Source organism: Erinaceus europaeus, chromosome 16 (assembly GCF_950295315.1).
Source record: "Erinaceus europaeus chromosome 16, mEriEur2.1, whole genome shotgun sequence".
Classification (NCBI taxonomy): domain Eukaryota; kingdom Metazoa; phylum Chordata; class Mammalia; order Eulipotyphla; family Erinaceidae; genus Erinaceus; species Erinaceus europaeus.
Window position 1 is genome coordinate 60,535,331 of NC_080177.1, and position 20,231 is coordinate 60,555,561.

At 41.3% G+C, this 20,231-nt stretch overlaps 2 non-coding genes across 2 annotated transcripts; one reads left to right on the top strand and one right to left on the bottom strand.

The window, feature by feature from the left end:
• Positions 1–4,394: 4,394 nt before the first annotated feature.
• Positions 4,395–4,501, top strand: LOC132533570 (U6 spliceosomal RNA). The gene has a single exon (XR_009545434.1). It is a non-coding gene; the product is annotated as a U6 spliceosomal RNA (small nuclear RNA).
• Positions 4,502–4,952: 451 nt separating this feature from the next.
• On the bottom strand, positions 4,953–5,059 carry LOC132533571 (U6 spliceosomal RNA). Its single transcript, XR_009545435.1, has one exon. It is a non-coding gene; the product is annotated as a U6 spliceosomal RNA (small nuclear RNA).
• Positions 5,060–20,231: the final 15,172 nt, after the last annotated feature.

Below are 20,231 nucleotides of genomic sequence, written 5' to 3' on the forward strand. Positions count from 1 at the left end.
AACCAGTCGGACTACATCAAACTGAAAAACTTCAGTACAGTTAAAGGAACCATCATGAAAACGAAAACACCCTGGTCATGGATCTCCCCCTCTCTCCCCACTTCTCTCTCAATTTCTCTTCGTCCTATCAAAGTAAAAAAAGAAAAGAGAAGAGAAGAAAGCTGTGCTATATATACAGCAAGGAGTACAAAACAGTTGTAAGAAATAATGCAATCTCTTCTGCTTCAACAAAACTTACAGGAATCATGTTAAATAAAATAAAATAAAATAAAAGAGGACAAAAACTGGATGAACTTGCTCATAGGTGGAACTTAAAAAGAAAAAAAAAAGGAGGCGGGAAACACAGGGTGAAATCTGGATTGGCTGTAATCTATAGTGGCAGAGCCAGACTAGTGGAGGTGACTTAGGCTGCTGGTGGGAGTGGCATGTAGGCACTTATCATGGGCAGATGTGAAACTTTAGCCACACGACAACTGTTTCGTAAATACTTATTTCCCCAATAAAGTAGTTTAGAAAGGAAAGAAAGAGAGAAAGAAGGAAGGAAAGGGGGAGTCGGGCGGTAGCGCAGCGGGCTAAGCGCAGGTGGCGCAAAGCACAAGGACCGGCATAAGGATCCCGGTTCCAACCCCGGCTCCCCACCTGCAGAGGGGTCGCTTCACAAGCAGTGAAGCAGGTCTGCAGGTGTCTATCTTTCTCTCCTCCTCTCTATCTTCCCCTCCTCTCTCCATTTCTCTATCATCCTATCCAAGAATAACGACATCAATTACAACAGCAATAATAACTACAACAATAAAACAAGGGCAACAAAAGGGAATAAACATTTTTTAAAAAAAAAAGGAAGGGAGGGAGGGAGGAAGAGAAAGGAAGAATGAACGAAATCTGAGTCATTACTAAGAAACATGTGGAATTGTCTGCTGTGTTTTTTTTTTTCCAAATAGCAAGTGAGAGACAGACAAGAGAGAGAGAGACAAAAACACTACAGCACTGAAGCTTCCTCCAGTGCAGTGGGGCCTACTATGAGCCTGTGTCTAGTGCATGACAAAGCAGGCACACTGTCTAGGTGATCTGTTTTGCCAGCCTTTTTATTTTTATCTAATGTCACTTTATTGAAAGGGGGGGGGGAGTAGGGTGTTTCCTATACCTGCACCTTGCCACCAAAAAGTCTAACAGCCACCACCAAAAAGAGATCAAAAATAAAATAAAATAAAGTAAGATTGAAGAGTCTCTCCTGAACTCTCACACCCGTTCCCCTTAAAAACATCTTTCCCATCTTCCAGTCTGGAAGACAATTTCAGAGTATGTAGAAGGACATTCTCCTGACTGACATTCTTTTTGTTGTTGTTTTGTTTTATTTTTTGTTTGTTTTACCAGAGAAATGTTCAACTTTGTATGATGGTGCTGGGGATTGAAGCTGGATCCTGAGAGCCTCAAGCATGAAAGTCTTCTGCTGTCACCCCAGCCCACTAGTTAGAATTATTACGACAACAATTTTTGGTAATAGACCCTTAATACTGTAGAATATAATGAAACTTTTTTGTTAAAGTTATCAGATAAGCTGAGAAAAACACTTTAAGTCAATCTTACCTAAAGTTGATTTGTGAGTGGCCAGGCAGTGGTGCACCTGATTAAGTGCAAATGTTATACTGTGCAAGGACCCAGATTCAAGCCCCTGGTCCCCACCTTCAGGGAGAAGGCGTCACACATGGTGAAGCAGGGCTACAGGTGTGTCTCTCCTATTTCTCCACTCCATTTCAATTTCTGTCTTGTCTTCTCAAATATAAGACAAATAAAATTAAAATAAAGTAATTATTTTTTATTATATAAGTAGTCATCTTAATTTCCTATACAACTTCCGAAAGTTGTGATAAAATAAAGTTACCACCCGCTTTCAAAAAAGTAATTGGAGATTTACATACACTGTCTTTATCCAAATGCAAATATGGGAACTGTTGTTGATAAACAGAGACCTCTTATATCTATGATTTCTGGGCTGCCTTTTCATCCAGAGGAAGACCAAAGAGGGAGGCAGACGGAGAGAGACAGAGAGATGGAGGGGAAGAGGGAAGACACCACAGGAACTTGCCATAGCACCTTTCATGTCCTTATAACTCCAAACTGGACAATATGCCTGGCAAGTCCTGGTGACTTGTCTTTCCTACCTTTATACGTTTTGAGGTTAGCAGAAACCAATAATTGTGTTCAAAAGTTGCAACTATAACTATAGAAGCAGGTCTGCAGGTATCTCTCTCCTCTACCCTCCACTCCTCTCTCAATGTCTGTCTTATCAAATTTAAAATAAATAATTAATTAATTTAAAAAGAAACTAGAGAACAGAGGAAGGGAATCCAGTATTCCACAATTTGCTTGAATACCTGTAGCACAGACATTTACAAAGTGAGGCTATCGATAAATGTATAACATAAGCAAAAAATAACTATAGTGGGGGAGACAGGGAGACATTCTTGCCTGAGGCTCCAAAGTCCCACGTTCAATCCCTGGCACCACCATTAACCAGAGCTGAGCAATGCTCTCATAATAATAATAATAATTAATAATAATAATAATAAGGCTGGGCGGTAGCACACTGGGTGAAGCGCACATAGTGCACAGCGCAAGGATCCACACAAGGATCCCAGTTCCAGCCCCAGGCTCCCCACCTGCGGGGGGTGGGGTCGCTTCACAAGTGGTGAAGCAGGTCTACAGGTGTCTGTCTTTCTCTCCCCCTCTGTCTTTCCCTCCTCTCTCAACTTCTCTCTGTCTCATCCAGCAACAACAATAACAATAAAGGCAACAAAATGGGGAAGATGGCCTTCAGGAGCACTGGATTCGTAGTGCAGGTACCCAGCCTCAGCAATAACCCTGGAGGCAAAAAAAACTTGTATTCATGTATCAATGACTACACTGTAAAGCATTAATTTGCCCCAATTTAAAAAGAAAAGAAAAGAAAAAACTCCTTTAAAAAAAGGAAAAAAAAAGAAATATGTCAAGCCTGAGGCCCTGAATCTGATCCTTGTACAGCACAGGTCAAAGGAATGCTGTGGTTGGTAAAGAAAGAAAGAAAGAAAGAAAGAAAGAAAGAAAGAAAGAAAGACATCTTTATTTTATTTATTTTTATTCTTAGTTTTTACAAGTGCAGTACTCAGCTCTGGCATGTGGTGGTGCAGAACACTACACTTTGCAACTCTGAACTTCAAGGTGATAAAAATTATGTCTTCTCCCCAGCCATTCTCTATTTTTAAAGAAGGTTATGGGGGTATCAGGGGTGTTGCATACAGCGGTGAAGTTTCCCAAGGGGGGAGCTGTGCTGCAGGTCTCTCTGTCTCGACCCTCTATCAATGAAAAAGAAGATGGAAAAAAGGATAAAAGAGCCCCAGTGGTGGCATAACAATAAAAAAAAGAAAGAAAAAAGAAAAGAAACTTAGGGAGTTACATACAAAAATAACACCATTGAGTGACATATTTATGACATATGTTTACAGTGGAGAAGCCAGGCTGATGACCTCTGCCAGGACCTCCCATGCCCCATGACTGATGACCTGCTGCAAACTTGTGCTCCACAAACAACCTGCACACTTAATTGGGGGGGGGGGGTTAAAAAAAAACTATAATCCACTGAGGTCTTTGGCACTCACCACAAATTTTCAAGAAATGTGAAAATATGAAGGAAAAACACATTAAACGACATCATTCGTAAAAAGGAAACAAAGTTCAGGAATTCTGACATCCCACAGAGCAAATACAGTGTTCCCCCTACCTGCCCCTCAATAAATCAAAGGCATGAAAAGAAATCGAGCAGGGTGCTTACAGGGAAAAAGATACCACAACATTGCAATAACCTACTTTTTTTTTTTGCCTTATTTTGTTTTGTCAATTTAACAGTAAAAGCATCTTTAAAACAATCAAATCTGAAAATAGAATTTACCTTAATTCTGTTAAGGGTGGTAATGACCCAGCGACCACTGCTGTTTATTTTGCTAATTGTCACTGGAAGTTTCAGTGGGAAACCACGTGCTGGAAAAGTGAGGCGCAGCAGGTCCGCGCCGGCCGTTCAGTCCTTCCCGGGTCCACGAGGCTTCGTGCACAGGAACCTCGTGCCAGCTCGCGCCTCCCGGCATGCTCCGCGCGCTGAGCGCCACTGCCTCAGTAACCAAAGACCCCAGTCTGGGACCATTACCCAAGATGCCACTGGCCCTTATTTGCATGTCCCCCGCGACAGGTGAGGCCGCGCCCCATGACTGTAGCCCCAAACATGCCAATCTTGTGAGCTGATTCCATTACATAGGTATATTATAAACATTTCAGGACTATCAAGAAAGCATGTAACAGACTCGCCGTAACTAGAAAAGGTTAGAGACAGCTGTACCTTATATATCTGGCGGATCCAGCCTTGTAACGTGCTCGCTTCGGCAGCACATATACTAAAATTGGAACGATACAGAGAAGATTAGCATGGCCCCTGCGCAAGGATGACACGCAAATTCGTGAAGCGTTCCATATTTTGCCCCCGCTTCCAAAGATTATTTCTTCCTCCCACAAAGATACACAATGTGGCATTGGCATTGAAATCGAAACTTTTATTATATAAGTTACTAAGGAAGCTTCGACTTAAATCTATTGCACAGAATTTAAGATTTCTGAAAAAAATTTAATGTATAGTCTGTCTTGTCTGTGAAAACAGCACAATTTGGAAGGAGCAGGTGAAACTTGGTATCTAAATTGCTCGATGTTTCCCTATTAAGTCATTTCCAAATTACTGAACTTACTATGTTAGTCCTTAATGTAACCTTTAAATTAACCCTTAACAAGGAATTTAGCAAAGGAACCAACACAGCGTACACACAACTCCAGCGTTTACTTTTGGAAATGCTTTAGCTCTTCTGAAGACAATTTTTTCAAGTCTTAGACTGCCAGTTGTACAAAGGGAGAAGCTGTTAACTTGTGATGCTGGGAGACAAAATATGGAACGCTTCACGAATTTGCGTGTCATCCTTGCGCAGGGGCCATGCTAATCTTCTCTGTATCGTTCCAATTTTAGTATATGTGCTGCCGAAGCAAGCACGTTACAAGGCTAGGTCCGCCAGATATATATGGCACAACTGTCTCTATCCTTTTCTAGTTACGGTGAGTCTGTTACGTGCTTTCTTGATAGTCCTGAAATGTTTATAATATACCTATGTAATGGAATCAGCTCACAAGATTGGCATGTTTGGGGCTACAGTCATGGGGCGCGGCCTCACCTGTCGCGGGGGACATGCAAATAAGGGCCAGTGGCATCTTGGGTAATGGTCTCAGATTGGGGTCTTTGGTTTGTCAGCGGCGCTTGGAGCGCAAAGCATGCTGGGAGTAGTGATTAGGACCCGCTACATTCCACACAGCGTCTCCGAGTGTCGGGCGGGCCATGGTACCCACAGAGCCAGTCAGCCTGGGCTGCGGCGACTGAAGCAGCTCCTGTGGTCTGTCCCAAGTCTGATCACTTGCGAATGGGTTGACCTGCTAGGTCACTGAGGTCCTCCTGGGTCGAGCACTGACACTCAGAGCAAAATATGGAACACTTCACTGCTGTTTCACCAGACAGTATCTGTGCCAGTTCTGGAATGATGTGGTGAGATAGGCCCAGCCCGTCACCCTGGGGAAACTACCCACCCCATTCTGGACGGAGGACACCCCTCTAAGCTCTGAGGAGCTTTGCGCCCTCACTACAGTCGGGCTGTGCTCGTCTGCGCAGGCGCCCGCGCAGGCGGTCACGCCCCCCACGAGTGTGGGCGGGGCCTCTGTGGAGCCGGGCTTGAAACTGGGCAAAGCCTTGAGACTGGCGGGGGGAGGCGGGCGGAGGCGGGCGGAGGCGGGGGGAGGCGGGGGGAGGCGGGGGGAGGCGGGGGGAGGCGGGGGGAGGCGGGGGGAGGCGGGGGGAGGCGGGGGGTGGCGGGGGGTGGCGGGGGGTGGCGGGGGGTGGCGGGGGGTGGCGGGGGGTGGCGTGGATGGCCGCAAACTCGCATCCCGTTTGGTCTGAGATGGAGTGGAGGAATTAAACTATTCTTGTTTTTTTTTCACCTTCCTTCATCATACCTTGTCACACTCTTAGGATGCAAACATGAAGGACAAATCTGCTCGGTAGAAATGCTGGAGGCGATTATGGTGTTTTGGAGAAAACCGACAAATTTTGCACATGTACCATCAATTGTATTTACTGTTGGTTGTATACTATTAATTCTCCCCCTAAATTAAAAGAGAGAGAGAGAAATGCTGGACTACTAGAGCTTAATATTGTACTTACTCAAATACCCACGCTGCGCAAGTCATAAGGCCAAAGTTCAGATGTGAAATAGATGCCCAAGCGAAAGTCTGATGTGGGTGCAGTACTTCATTCACATATTGAAACGAAGAGCACAGGTTTGCCTGAACTATGTTAAAATGACATCCTTAAACGGGGATCTGGCATCTTTATAGAATCAGTCGATTTTTGCATCTTTTTCTCTCCTTCCCTTGGACATCTCAAGACTATTACAGTATTTTGGAGATTAATAATTCTGAGAATTTTTTAATGGGAACTCAGTTTTCTGATGTTCAGGAAGAAAACAGTGTGAAAACACATAAGAGGTTCTGGTATTGCTGAAACAAAAGTAAAGAAAGGAACAGAAAATTCACAGAAATTATTACTAAGGCCATCTTTCTCTGTGACTATGGGTATAATTCATTTCTTTTAAGAGTTCTTGAAAAGTGATAACACTATGTTCTCACCCCTCCAAAATAGACTCAAGTGGAAGGACTATTGAGATAAATTACTCATTTACAAATAAAATGTGCTTTGATATATTTCTTCTAATGATCGGCCTTTCTAATAAGTCATTTCTGACCTCACAGCTATTAAAAAATAGTAAATTAATGTTCAATTATGTGGCTTGAGTAACTATATCAAAACTTGTATTCCTTCTCTAGTTAAAAACATTATAGCCAGTTTATTAAAGGATAAAGGGATAGGGGAATCTATAGTTGGGAAGATGACCAGCATTCCCGTCACAAACTTGATTAACTTTGAGTTCCTACAGTCAATCTACATTCTTTTTTTTAAATTTTTTTATTTAAGAAAGGATTAATTAACAAAACCATAGGGTAGGAGGGGTACAACTCCACACAATTCCCACCACCCAATCTCCATATCCCACCCCCTCCCCAGTAGCTTTCCCATTCTCTATCCCTCTGGGAGCATGGACCCAGGGTCATTGAGGGTTGCAGAAGGTAGAAGGTCTGGCTTCTGTAATTGCTTCCTCGCTGAACATGGGCGTTGCAATCTACATTCTGTGTGGCCTTTTTTTTTTTTTTTCACAGTGATACAAATTGTATATTCAGTCTGAATATTCTTTTTGTTTTTAGTAATTTAATATTGATTTACAAAGTCATGGAACAACAAAGGTATAATTCCACATCATTCTCACCACCAGAGCTTCAAGTCCCCATTTCTTTCATTGGAAACTATAGTAGTTCTTACAAGGTCACAGATGTGGGCAACTGTTTTGTGTATATATATATGGTGTAGGTGTAGAAGGTGGGAGTTCTGGCTTCTGTAATTGTTTTTCTATCGGACATGGGATTTGACATGCCAATACATAGCCCAGCCTATTTCTGTCTTTTCCTAGTAGGATAAGGCTCTGGAGAAGTGAAGTTCTGGGACACATTGGTGAAATCTTCTACCCAGGAATCATAGTAGCATTGGCAACTTGATGGCTGAAAGATAGTAAGATATAAAGCAGGATAAAATGTGTGTGTGTGTGTTTTTTAAGATTTTATTTATTTACTTATGAGAAACATAGGGGAGAAAGAAAGAACCAGATATCACTCTGGTACATGTGCTGTCGGGGATTGAACTCAGTTCCTCATGCTTGAGAGTCTAGCATGAGGTGCCTTAGCCACCTCCCAGACCACAGGATAAAGTGTTTAATAAACAGGAACTGGGGCCAGGTGGTATTACACCTTGTTAAGCACACACATTACAGTGCACAAGGATCCAGATTCAAGCAAACCCCTGGTCCCATCCTGCAAGGGGACAGCTTCATGAATAGTGAATCAGGGCTGCAGGTGTCTGTTTCTTTCCCTCTCTATCTCCCCCTCTCTCTCCTCTTTGGTTCCTGTCCAATAATAAATAAAATAAAATAAACAGGAACCAAAAAGTAGGAATAGAGCAGATGAGATTAGTAATCTTGGGGTGGAAAGAAGCTAGGAAGTCTATTTTAGGTATGTTACTCAGGGCGTATTACTTTATTTTATTTTTATTTGCCTAAGCTTGCTAGCTAACATGCAGGTGTCTTAAAAATATTGTCTAGGAAGATGGGGTCAGAGCTGAGAACAGGACTAGAAAACTGGATTAGGGCAGAGAGTAGCTCCCAAACTTAAAGTATATAAATACAATTAACAGTTTATCCCACTGATCTGAACCAGGGCCCATATTTATTCACATTAAGTACGGGAGCCTGCATAGCCTGTGTCCTTCTCAGTTTGAGATCATAGTCCATAGACACAGCTGAGAATGTTCTACCCTGAATTCATTTCAGGACCAGCCTTCTTCAAATGGCTAATGGCCCAGCCTCACTTCGGAAAGTGGGGCAGTCCCTGCCATTGCTACTTGTAGTGAGAGTAAGGTCCTTGAAAGGACCACTAGAGGTCTTATGATGACATTCCTGATTGAAGTAACCAGTGATGGCAGAGAGAGGAGTCTATTCTAGGTCTTGGGCCATACTATATATGGGGGAAGCCAAGGATTCCCTGACTAGGGTAGGGCCCCAGATGATGGTGTAGCCTGCTACTGACCAAAAAGGCCATCATAAGTGAGCCTATCTCTTGCCCTTATCCAGCTTTTGTAGCCGCTTCTTCATCTGATGAGCTTGGGCTTTCTCCCAGTTGATAAAGTATTGAGTGTCATTTGTTGTATTCAATCTGGTATTAGGTTTATGGAATCTTGCCTCAAGTTAGGGAGGAAATAGACCTAGGTTTTGGTGTGGTCTAAGTTCATCTTAAGTTTTACTGAATTTAATAAATTCTAATAAAGGTTGTCATAGGACAATAGTTGTTGATATATGTATATATATATTTGCCAGTACATTTCTTGGCCATTTGTATACAGTGTCTCTTCTAAAGATTATCATGAGGTGACAATAATGCTAATCCTGTCAGAAGAGATTAGGAGATATATCTTACTTTCTATTCTGTAGTTACTTGAGTAGATAGAATGTTTGAGGAAAGTGAAGTAGAAGGTGTGTGAGGAGGGTATCTAGGACTAAGTAAATACTTATCTATACAACTTATGGTAACTCCTATAGGTCTTTCTACTTGCTTGCTGAGCTTCACAGAGGACTATTAAGCACTTTTACCTTGAGGTATATAGTTATCCCTAATTATGTAGCCATTTTTAAAATCTGAAAAGAGAAAACATGCTTGCCATCCACAGGAAAAAGAAATTTTTAAAAAAGGAACTTGACAGATTTAATTCCTGAAGAGGAAAAAAATCTCTATAATTGATTTGTTACCAGATGTATACCGTAATAGCAAGAAATTTTAATTTTAGAATCATGACACCACTGAACAACGTGCTACTAAAGACCAGACCATAATTTCTAAAAGATACTTTATGTATAACTCCTTTTATAGAAATAAATTCAGTCTAGACTCCCAATATTGCTGAAATTACTTAAATTGTTTTAAACTAGGTAGAATCATAAACTAGGTATAAATTTATTCTTATAGATGCTGTAAATGTGTTAAAGTGTATTGTTATAAAGTTAGAAACCAAAGGAGATGTACAAATTAAATTTACAAAGAATTCCAATTAACTACATGAATTTATTGCAATAGATATGTTTGACTAAAACTAAATTATTAAGTTTCATAGAAAATATGTAGCCTTGAGTTCAGTTCTATACTTAATCTGGGGTGTGTGTGTGTGTGTGTGTTTTAACTAATGCAGAGAGTAGTGGCATACCTGGTTGGGTGCACATGTTGCAGTGCCCAAGGAACCCAGTTCAAGCCCCTAGTCCTTACCTGCCTGGGGAAAGCATTGCAAGTGGTGAAGCAGGTGTCTGTCTCTCTCCCTTCTCTATCATCCACTTACATCTCAATTTCTGGCTATCTCTAGCCAATAAATAAAGATTTAAAAAACACTTGTTTATAATCAAGTTGTATAGATATGGGAACATACAGTTTTCCTCATATTTTTAAATTAGGGCAGAACATGCAACATTTGGAGCCAAGAAGCTATGAAATAAGATTATGTAGGAAAATCAAGCCTCTTAATACTGTGCCAGTGAGCAATGCTTGAATGTCACTATACTACTTGGTGACTCTGTAAAGCTGTATTTATTTCAACAGGAAGTTAAAATAACAGTATGACTGAGATCAGGACTAAATATATACTTAATCACATTCTGATGACATATGAAACAAGAAAATATTTATCTGAAATTAGTTTTAAATTCTTAGAGATTTTTTAAACCTGTTTTAGTTTTTAGCTTTAGCTGCGAGCTCATAGACTATTGGAGGCAAAGGAAGAACTAGATTTTATTTTATTTTATTTATTTGTCTCCAGGGTTATTGCTGGGGCTTGGTGCCTGCACTACGAATCCACAGCTCCTGGAGGCCATTTTTTCCATTTTGTTGCCCTTGTTGTCATTATTATTGTTGCCATTGCTGTTGTTTTTGGATAGGATAGAGAGAAATTGAGAGAGGAGGGGAGACAGAAAGGGGGAGAGAAAAACAAACACCTTGGCCAGGTGGGGACGCACCTGATTGAGCGCACATGTCACAGTGTGCAAGGACCCAGGTTCAAGCACCTGGTCCCCACCTGCAGGGGGAAAGTTTCACAAGTGGTGAAGCAGTGCTGCAGGTGTCTCTCTGTCTCTCTCCCTATCACCCCCTTCCCTCTCAACTTCTGTCTCTATCCAACAAATAAAGATTTAAAAAAAAAAAAAAAAGAAAAACAGACACCTGAATACCTGCTTCACCGCTTGTGAAGCGACCCCCCTCCAGGCGGGGAGCTGGAGACTTGAACCGGAATCCTTACGCCTATCCGAGTGCTTTGCACCATGTGTCTTAACCGGCTGCGCTACCGTCCGACCCCCAAGAACTAGATTTTGTACAGATTTTTCGTATCAGTTTGAAATTCTGGTCAATATTACAATTGTGGGACAGAAAGGAAAGAATTAGGGGAAAAGTGTATATAATAGAAGATCTTCCCACCTCCAAAATAAGGAAGATGGGTTTCTGTAGAGAGCCCAAAGTCTGACACAGTCATCAGAAGCCTTGTGGTTTTGCTTGTTTGCCTCCAGGGTTATTGCTTGAGCTTGGTGCCTGTACTACAAACTACTGCTCCTGGTGCCCATCTTTATTTTCCCCTTTGTTGTTGCTGCTGCTGTTGTTGGATAGGACAGAAAGAAACAGAGAGGAGGGGCAGAGAGGGGGAGAGGAAGAAAAACACCTACAGACCTGCTTTACCAAAGAAACAGAGAGGAGGGGAAGACAGAGAGGGGGAGAAGATAAACACCTACAGACCTACTTTACCACTTATGAAGTGACTACCCTGAAGGTTGGGAACCAGGGTCTTGAAACTTTATTGGGTTCTACTTTTTTTTTTTTTTTTATGGCAGAGAAAGAGTGAAAGAAGCCACAACACTAAAGCTTTCTTTAGAGTAGTGGGGGCTGGGCTTGAACCACTGTGGTATACACAGCAAAGCAGCACACTATACAAGTGAGCTATTTTGATAGCCCAGATTTTTTTTTTTGTAACTAAGCAATTTAGTAGAGTGATACCAAAGTCAAAATATTCAGTAGTGATTATTTTCGCTAATATGCCAGCTGTCTTTACTTTAAAAAAAAATCTTTTTTATTATCTTTATTTACTGGATAGAGACAGCCAGAAATCAAGAGGGAGTAATAGAGACAAAGAGACACCTGCAACACTACTTCACCACTTACAAAGCATTCCCCCTGCAGGTGGGGACTGGGGGCTCGAACCTGGGTCTTTGTGCACTTAAACATGTGCTTGGTCCAACCCTTTGTGCCACCACCCAGCCCCGTCTTTACTTTTATGACTTTCTTCACAGAACATTCACAGAGATTTTTTTTTTTTTTTACTTCAGAAATACTTCTCAGGTTAGCTCAAACTGTTTACACAGTTCAACTGAGGTTTTGCTTCTACTCTGAATTTACTTTGTGATACACATGTTCAGATGAATTTTCCAGTGAAATGGCAGTCACCTAAAGAATGTAAATCATTGAAACCATCCCGTTTTATTGTTGTAGTTATTGTAGTTGTTGTAGGATAGGACAGAGAGAAATGGAGAGAGGAGGTGAAGACAGAGAGGGTGAGAGAAAGATAGACACCTGTGGACCTGGCTTCACCGCTTGTGAAGTGACACCCCTGCAGGTGGAGAGCTGGGGGCTTGAACCAGGATCCTCACGCCAATCCTTGTGCTTTGCACCACATGCGCGTAACCCTCTGTGCTGCCGCAGGACTCCCACTCTCACAATTTTTATTCAACATAGTCCTAAACATTCTCACCAGTGCAATCCAGCAAGAAAGAGACATCAAAGGACTTCAAATTAGAAAGGAAGAAGTTAAACTATAACTACTTGCAGATAACATACCTAGAGAACCCCAAGGACTCTACAAAAAAAAAAATCTATGGGACACCCTTAATAAATTCAGTAAAGTAAGGGCGGGGGTAGATAGCATAATGGTTATGCAAACAGACTCTCAAGTCTGAGGCTCCATCAAGTCCCAGGTTCAATCCCCTGCACCACCATAAGCCAGAGCTGAGCAGTGCTCTGGTAAAAAAAAAAAAAAAAAATTCAGTAAAGTAGCAGGATAGAAAATACACATAAATCTGTAGTATTTCTATACACAAATGAGACAGAGGAAATGAAAAATGAAGGCATTAATCCCATTTATAATCAAACACCAAAAAATAAAATATTTGGGGACCAGGTGGTGGAATACCCTGTAGAGCTCACACATTGTCACCATGTACAAGGATTCAGGCTCTAGCCCCTGGGCCCCCTGTAGGGAGGGAAGCTTCATGAGCAGTGAAGCAGTGTTGCGAGTATCTTTCTATCTCTCCCTCCTCTCTCAATTTCTCTGTCCTGTCAAATAAAAATAAAAATATTTAAAAAAAAAAAAAAGGAAAAAAATGGCCACCATCAGCAGTGGATTCTTTATGTCGGCATCAAGCCCCAGCAATAACCCTAGTGGCAATTAAACAATAATAAGAGGGCTAGGCAGTGGCACACCCAATTGAGCACACACATTATAATGCACAAGGACCTAGATTTGAGCCCCTGCTCCCACTGTGCAGAGAGGAAGGGGACACTTCACAAATGGTGAATGAGGTCTGCAGTTATCTTTCTCCTACTCTATCTCCCTCACTTCTTTCTACTTCTCTGTCCTATCAAATAGAAATAGAAAAAAATTGGCTTCCAGGAGCAGTGTATTCATAATGTCTGCACTAATACCCAGCAATAACCCTCATGGAAAATAAAAACAAACAAACAAACAAAAACACCTTGGTGGTGAAGGATCTTTACAATGAAAACTACAGGGCATTGTTAAAATAAACAGAGGATGACACAAAGTAATGGGAAGATATCTTGTTCATGGACTGGGAGAGTAAATATTATTAAAATGGTTACACTTCCAAATAGTCTACAGACTCAACATAATTCCAGTAAAATTCCAATGACATATTTCAAGGAAGTTGAACAACTTATCCAAAAATTCAAGCAGAACCACAAAACATAGTGAATAGCCAAAACTGATTAAATGGGGGTAAAAAGGGAGGGGAGAGGTATTTCACTCCCCAACTACAAGTAATTAAAGTAGTGTGTTATTAGAACAAAGTAGGCACTCACACCAATGGAAAAAACAAACCTGATATCCCAGAAATAAAATGACACATATCAATATATGGACACCTTATATGTGACAAAGAAGTCTAAGTCATTCAATGGGGGAAAAGAAGGCCTTTTCAATAAATAATGCTGGGAAGACTGGATAACCATATGTAGAAAAAAATGAAACTAAATTACCACTTAACACCATGCACTAAAATCAGCTTAAAATGGATCAAACACCTGGAACTATAAAGTGTATATAAGAAAAAAACTGGTGAAACACTTTGGAATTCCAAAGTGAAACAAGATTAAATAAACAGGACTACATCAAACTAAAAAATTTCTGCACACTGAAAGCACATAAACATAAAAAGGCAACCAAGTAATTTCAAGAAGATATTTACACATCTGACAAGAGATTGATATCAAACATCTGTGAAGAAATCACATAGCTCCAGTTCCCACTTGAAAGTAGGAAGCTTCAAAGGTGGTAAAGTACTGCTGCAGGTATCTTCTCTCGCCCTCTCTCCTCATTCTCTATTTCTATAAGGAAAAAAGAAAAAGCTATTGGGGGTGGCTGGCACTGAGCCCCAGTGATAACCCTAGAGGCAAAAAAAAAAAGGATTGTGACAAAAGTCAAATACCTCATGACTTTTCCAACAACCTAATAAAAATCAACAAGGGAAAAGCATAACCCAATAAAAATGTGGGTGAAAAGGCTGACTAAGGGAGTCGGACGTAGCTCAGCTGGTAAAGCGCAGGTGGCACTAAGTGCAAGCACCAGCATAAGGATCCCGGTTCAAGCCCCCGGCTCCCCATCTGCAGAAGAGTCGCTTCACAGGCGGTGAAGCAGGTCTGCAGGTGTCTTTCTCTCCCCGTCTTCCCCTCCTCTCTCCATTTCTCTCTGTCCTATCCAACAACAATGACATCAACAACAATAGTAACTACAACAATAAAACAAGGGCAACAAAAGGGAATAATAAAAAAAACTGAATAAACAGTTTTCTAAAGAAATGCTTCTTGGCCCTCTGATATATGAAGAAATTTGTTCCTCCTCACTTATTGGAGAAATGGAAATTAAACTACCATGAGGTTCCAATTCACAGTTGTGAGAATGTTCCACATCAACAAAATAGGAATTAACAAGTGTTGACAAGGAAGTTGAGGAAAAAGGAAGTCTATTTCACTGTTGGTGGGAATGAGGCAGCCCCTTTTGAAAGTTGTATGGGGGGGGGTCCTTAAAGAAATAAAAATGGAAATATTTTATAATACAGCAATATCACTGTTAGGCATTTATCCAAAGGGCAAAAAAACACTGATTCAAAGGAACATAAACTGTTATGCAGTTCATTTCAGCATTATTCACAGTAGCCAAAGAGTGAACATAACCTAAATGCCCATCAACAGATGACTGGATAATGAATATATATTCTATAAATATTACTTTGCAATTAGAAAAGATTACACTGCGTCCTTTGGGACAAAATCTATGGAACTGGAGGTCTAATGCTTAGCAAAATAAACAGAGATGAAAGATAACTAGCAGATGTAATCTAGAGTGTTGTATGCTTTACATTGGTTTGTTCTAGCTCTCCCCCTGTCAAGAAAATTGTCCTGCTAGTTTCCGGGGCCCGCTTGTCCCCACCCCAAGGAACCCCAAGAGAGTTCCAGAGTTCCAGAGTTCAAGAGTTCTTGGCCCCGCCACAGGGGAAGGAGGCAGGAGAGTTCTGTTTGGTGATTAGTTTGGGTTAGTTTATGAATCGTTTTTCCTGAATAAATAAATACAGCTTCCTGGCCCAGCCGTATGTCTCTGGTCGTCTCTGTTACCCGCCCGTGAAGCTAGCCCGGCCTGCTGAAGCCCCGAAAATAAACAACACTAGAGAACTGAAACACATACACTTGAAAAAAAAATCAGAAGTAATTCAACTATAAAACTTGGTGACGTGAGTCAGGACGTAGCACATCTGGTTAAGCGCACATGGTACAAAGCACAAGGACCAGCATAAGGATTCCAGTTTGAGCCCCCGGCTCCCCACCTACAGGGGAGTCGTTTCATAAGCGGTGAAGCAGGTCTGCTGGTGTCTATCTTTCCTCCTCTGTCTTCCCCTCCTCTCTTCATTTCTCTTCATTTCTCTCTGTCCTATCCACAACGACAACAATAATAACTACAACAATAAAAAACAAGGGCAACAAAATGGAATATTAAAACTTTGTGACAACTATGCTGGTTATCATTGGAAGAGTGGGGGCATGGTGTGGAACTATACCCTGTAATGTTATCAACCACTGTTTAGTAATAATATAATTTTTATTTCCCCTTTTATTGGCCTTGTTCTTTTTCATTGTTGTAGTTATTATTGTTGTTATATAAGACAGAGAGAAATGTAGAGAGGAGGGGAAGACAGAGAGGGGGAGAGAAAGACACCTGCAGACCTGCTTCACTGCCTGTGAAGCGACTCCCCCACAGGTGGGGAGCCAGGGTTCGAACTGGGATCCTTATGATGGTCCTTGCGCTTTGCGCCACGTGCGCTTAATCCGCTGCGCTACCACCCGACTCCCAGTAATAGTAAAAAAAAAAAATTTTCCTTTTGTTGCCCTTGTTTTATTGTTGTAGTTATTGATGTTGTCGTCGTTGGATAGGACAGAGAGAAACGGAGAGAGGGGAAGACAGAGAGGGAGAAAGATAGACAACTGCAGCCATAACATACTTGATTCTCAAAATTCCAAACCTTATTTTTTTTTTACCAGAGCACTGATCAGCTCTGGTTTATGGTGGTGCAGGGGATTGAACCTGAGACTTTGAAGCTTCAGGCATGAGTCTGTTTCCATAACCATTATGCTATCTACCCCTGCCCCCAAACCTCATTTTTATAAAGAACCTGAAATATTTAAAGTTCAATCCCTTAGGAATTAAACAGTTGTTTTAAGTCAACAGTCTCTAAATTTCCTGAGAACTACTTTTGCTTTCCTTAATTTATTGCAAGCCTACTCATTATACTGTACCTGTTTTTGTCTAGAAAAGTCACTGGCTTATAGTAGTGCGGGGGATTGAACCAGGAACCTCAGATCCTCAGGCATAAGCTTTATCCATTGTGCCACCTCCCAAACCACACATATGTAATTATTGAAGTTGCTTTCTGTCAAGTTTACGTGATATTAAAGATTATGTCTCATCTGCTATATTTACATTTAGGTTCCTGATTATTAAATAATTTGTCCTGCTTTATATCTGGATGCTTTTCAGTCACCAAGTTGCAGATACTGCCATGACATCAACCTGACTTTCCTGAGCAAACGACCTCACCAATGTGTCCTGGAGCCCCACCTCCCCAGAGCCCAACTCCACCCTAAAAGATGGAAGCAATTATAGAAGCCAGACCTTTCACTTTCTGCACCTCATAAAGATCTTTGATCCATACTCGGAGGGATAATGAATAGGGAACCATTCAAGGGAGATGATGGGATATGGAACTGTGGCGGTAGGAATTGTAGCCCTCTTATAACACAATCGTGTCCATCATTATTAAATCGCTTACAAAATGAAATTTAAAAAACTTAGAATATCAAAATTTTTTCCCCCTATAGTCAACCCACACCCCATTTTCTCTTCCAAAAACCCATTTTGTCTACCTTGGAGGACATACATAATTAACAGGAACAAAAACTTTTGTCTTCAGGGTTATTGACGGTGTTGGGTGCCTGCACTTAGAATACACTGCTCCTGGAGGCTATTTTGTCCATTTTGTTGCCCTTGTTTATCGTTGCTGTTGCTATTGCTGTCATTGCTCGATAGGACAGAGAAATCAAGAGAGGAAGGGAAGACAGAGGGGAAAGACAGACACCTGCAGACCTGCTCCAGCACTTGTGAAGCGAACCCCCTGCAGGTGGGGAGCCAGGGTTTTGAATCGAGATTCTTACTCTGGTCATTGCGCTTCACGCCATTTGTGCTTAATCCGCTGCACCACCACTAAGCACCCGTAAACTTCCTAATCTTGTATCATAGATTTGCATAGTTAATGGCTTCAAAGACATGCAGATTAAGAAATTACTACAATCAGTTCTAATGTCCGAAGACCAGTTATAAAATGAAAAGAAAATCAGCATATTAATACTTTCACTGGTACTTTTGGCTAAAGAACTTGTTCTGGGGGTCGGGCGGTGGCGCGGTGGGTTGGGCGCATGTGGCGCAGAGCGCGGGGACTGGCGTGGGGATCTGGGTTCGGGCCCGACTCCCCACCCTGCGGGGGAGTCGCTTCACGGGCGGTGGGGCGGGTCTTCAGGTGTCTATCTTTCTCTCCCCCTCTGTCTTCCCCTCCTCTCTCCATTTCTCTCTGTCCTGTCCAGCAGCGAGCGACATCAACAATGGCAATGGTGGTGACCACCGCGGGGCTACAGCAACAGGGGCAACGGTGGGGGGGGGCTGGCCTCCAGGAGCGGTGGATTCATGGTGCAGGCACCAAGCCCAGCGGTGGCCCTGGAAGAAAAAAAAATAAAGAACTTGTTCTAACCTGTTAAGACTTACAATCAATAAGCCTCACATGGCATTTACAACCTAAAAACAGTCAAGAGATTTCACAAGGCCATAGTTTAGGGTAGTTTAAGAACATTAATCAAATTTATAGTCACAATTTATCAACATATTCGTTACATGATCATGATTAATGTGTGATGAAATTACTGCTCAAAAGAATTAGTATCAATTAGCTCACTTGAAAAATGTATTGCTTTGCCATACACATGACCCAGGTTTGAGCTCAGCCCTCAATGCATCAAAGAACTTTTGCTGCTGTGGTCTAATTCAGTCTCTCTGCTCTAAAACAAAAAATTATACTTTAAGAATGGAAATAAATCCATAAATACAATTCATATTTGATGTATGACAGGACTAGCACATTCTAAAATGTAATGATTGATAATTTATAATCTCTCAAAGGAACTATTCCACCACAGAACTCTTAAGAGACATTTTCATTTGAAAAATAGGAGGCAATTATCAGTTTCTTGCAAAATTTTGCTTTGTTCTATTAAGTGTGATTTAAAAAAATTTTTTTTAAGACTTTTTATTATTGGATAGAAATTGAGAGGAGTGGGGAGATAGAGATACCTACAGCCCTACTTCACTACTTGTGAAGCTTTGCCCCTACACGTGGGGACCAGGGGCTTGAACGTGGGACCGTGCAATATGTGTACTTAACCAGGTGCATAACCACCTGGCCTCTTAAATGTGATCTTTACTTCGCCATTATCCCCATATTCTGTAAAATTTTGAGGATTTTACTTACACTCTATGTCAGTGGGCCAAATCCAGTTCAGTGTCACTTTGTAGACACAGCTTTCTTTATAAGCAGTCACATTCACTCCTGCTTGCAGCTGCTTTTGTCTTAAAACAGTAAAGTTGAGTACTGCCTGCTACCATAATGGCCTACAAAGTTTAAAAAACTGGGAAGATCCATTTGGATCTGTCATGAAAATGATAGATTTGAAAGCAACAGCTATCATTTTACAGTTTTAAAAAAGAACAAAAGAGGGAGTTGGGCGGTAGCGCAGCGGGTTAAGTGCACATGACACAAAGCACAAGGTCTGTAGGGGAGTCGCTTCACAGGCAGTGAAGCAGGTCTGCAGGTATCTATCTTTCTCTCCCCCTCAGTCCCCTGCTTTCTCCATTTCTCTGTCCTAATGATGACATCAACAACAACAATAATTACAACAACAATGAAAAACAACAAGGGCAACAAAAAGGGGGGAAGAAAAGAACCAAATCTTAACCTGTATTTTTTTCTTGGCACCAGCATTATGGCTAGGGCTTTGACCCTACACATCTCCATCACTCTAAGCATTTTTTTTTTTCCCTCTTCCTTTTTTTCTGATAGAAATAAATAGGGAGAGAGGGAGGAGTCAGTGGGAGAACATCTGAAGCACTGCTCCAACATTCATGAAGATTCCCCTTGCAGGTAGGAACCAGGGGATTGAACCTGGGTTCTTGCACATGGTAATGTGTTAGCTTTGTTCAAACCCCTTTAATTCTTATTTTAAAAGTAAATAGCTAATAATAAAATTCTATCTAAAAAACACACACACACAAAAACCCTATAGCAACTATATTTTCAACCAACAAAAGTATTTATCTTAGCTAGGGTATAACTTAATCTTTTCACCCACACATTAAAAATACCTAAGGTCTGATACTTATAGTATTATGGGCAGTGTATCTAATCTGATGCTTCTATCTGATGCTGATTTAAGGTAATAAGTATGCTAACATCACTGAAGAACTACAAAGGCATTTTATTTGGATTAAAAAAAATTAAGAACCTAGAGAAATGAAACTTAAGTGTTCCAAATTTTAAAATGGCTGATAT